The sequence below is a fragment of the Clarias gariepinus genome, chromosome 13 (assembly GCF_024256425.1).
Source record: "Clarias gariepinus isolate MV-2021 ecotype Netherlands chromosome 13, CGAR_prim_01v2, whole genome shotgun sequence".
Classification (NCBI taxonomy): domain Eukaryota; kingdom Metazoa; phylum Chordata; class Actinopteri; order Siluriformes; family Clariidae; genus Clarias; species Clarias gariepinus.
In genome coordinates, this window is record NC_071112.1 from 25,799,912 (window position 1) to 25,802,421 (window position 2,510).

Here is a 2,510-nt window from a genome sequence, read left to right on the forward strand (position 1 = left end):
TGTTTCAGTACATCACTGTGCCAGTGTACTGTAGTATTGTAATAAATGGTTAGTCTGATTGATTGTGGGCCTATTCCATCTATGTATTTTTGTAAGTTCATGTTCTCTTTTTGTAGAATTGAAAGACTGCCACATGGGGGTGGCAGGACATCTATGTTCTCCCACACCAAGAGACCCTAATTGTTGACATGGTCTGTGAGAACAACACCATTAAACTGTGTGAAATTCAGCAGAGGATCATTGAGGACCATGTGCATTTTGAGGGTATCGACAGTGTCAGTCTCTCTACTGTTGACCGTGTCCTCAAGCGCAACAGACTGCGCATGAAACAGCTGTACAGAGTGCCCTTTGAACGCAACTCTGACAGAGTCAAAGAGCAAAGATTCCAGTATGTACAGGTTGGTATATGTCCAGACACATAAATGTTGGTTACTGTAAGTAATGATTTATTGTAGTTGGCCTACATCACTTACAAAAATATATATCTATTTCTACATAGTTTTTGAACTGGATGCAATGGAAAAACTCTATGAATACATCTACATGCATGAAGCTGGGTTTAATCTCACCAAATGGAGAATGAGTGGCCGTAGTGTGATTGGACAACGGGCCATTGTTGGTGTCCCTGGGCAGCGTGGTGGCAATGTCACATTGTGTGCTGCCATCAGCAATCATGGTGTTGTCCACCATCAGGCCAACCTAGGGCCCTACAACACTCAACAGCTCCTCATTTTCCTCAATCACATGCGAGATGCTCTGTTAGGGCAGCAGGATGAGCAGCCCATTTATGTTGTTGTTTGGGACAATGTGAGTTTTCACAGAGGCCTTCAGGTTAGAGAGTGGTTCAATATGAGCCACGGTTTTATCAATTTTTGCCTTCCACCGTACTCCCCTTTTCTGAACCCCATTGAAGAATTCTTCTCCTCATGGCGGTGGAAGGTATATGAACGGCAACCTTACACCAGGGTAAATCTCCTGCAAGCCATGGAACTGGCCTGTGGTGCCTGGCCAGAGAAAATGTGGCCTGTGATGTAGATGAAGTCCTGTGGCCTGACCCATCACGGAGAAATGATGCTGTGGCGGAGTAGTGCACTTCTTTTTATTGTACCTCATTTGTATATTTTTGTCCTTTAACTCTCTGTACAAGTGCTACATGTAAATGCACAGGTTTTTGTTTTTTTTGCTGATTCTTTTTTCTATGTACTGTACAGGTGTTAAAATGCCCAGGTATTTTTTTTTTTGCAACATGCATTTAGTCTAAATAAACATTTATTTCTACCGCTTCATGTCCTGAGCATTGTGTTTTCCTTTTTTAATATAGTGTTTAGTGACTAGATTATTTAATTTATATTGACTTGAGGCATGATTTGACAGCAAAGTTCAGTTTTGAGCACAGATTGAACTGTTTTGGGGTGAAAGTTTGGTTTTGCCAGAAGTGTCAGAGGTTTTGTGAATGTAGCTTGAAAATTGGGTTTTGTGTTCACAATTTAGGGAAAAGGAGAACAGCTTCCCAGGATTGTGTCTTAGCAATTGAGAAAAACTGTAATAATAGAGATGTTAGAATTATGTTATATATAAAAGGAGTTATTTCTACTCTGTTGCTCTTCTCTAATTTGTCTCTCCCCCTAACTCGAGTCAACATTTTGTGATCCATCTTTGGACGGATACCTCTCTTTTGATTCTTCAGGATCTCACTAGGACATTTACAATGGTTCATTTTCTTTGTAGTAACATATGTCGATGGCTCAGGCGTTTGGTCAAAAATATAAAAACTCCATCTTTTGCTGTTAATAAACAGAGACCTTTCTGACAGAAAAAGTGTGTGTGTGTGTTTGACTGAGTCTCTTCTGGTGCCAGACCGAGCAACTCGCTTCTTCTACTACGCAACTTTAAAAACTTTACAAGAGATAAGTTTATATAACCTGTCTGGAGTGGCCTTCATTTTAACAGAACAGATGATTTTTTTTTTATACACCACGGTCTAGAATCACAATCAAAGCACAAGGCCAAATGTCAATAAACTTTTTTTTAATGAAGAACAAAATGTGAATTGTAAAAATATGTTAACATAAAATGTGATGACTGTAGCATCCTTGCCTTCCCAGCTAGTGTTAAATTAACTGTATGGTTCATTAACAATGACTGGTAGTCACAAAAAAAAAAAATTAAAACATTAGCTGTGGTAACATGGTGAGATTCTACCAATCAATTTTAAAACTACTGTAGTCATTCTTAGTAGGGATAACTTAGTATCATTAAGCAGAATAACGTTGCTGCTCAGCAAAAATAAGAACTCAAATCTTATCCCTTTTTGACTGCCGGACTTCCTGAGCTTCACACATTAGAATTTGAGTTCAGGTGTTTGCAGATAACACTGCATTTTTGTGAATTTCTAACATCAAACACAATTGCCTAAAAGCCTTTTGACACATAAATCTTCTATATCAAAATACATCTGGATGAAGTTTGTACAAGAAGAAAGGGAAAAAAAAGAAAATAGCAGAAACCTG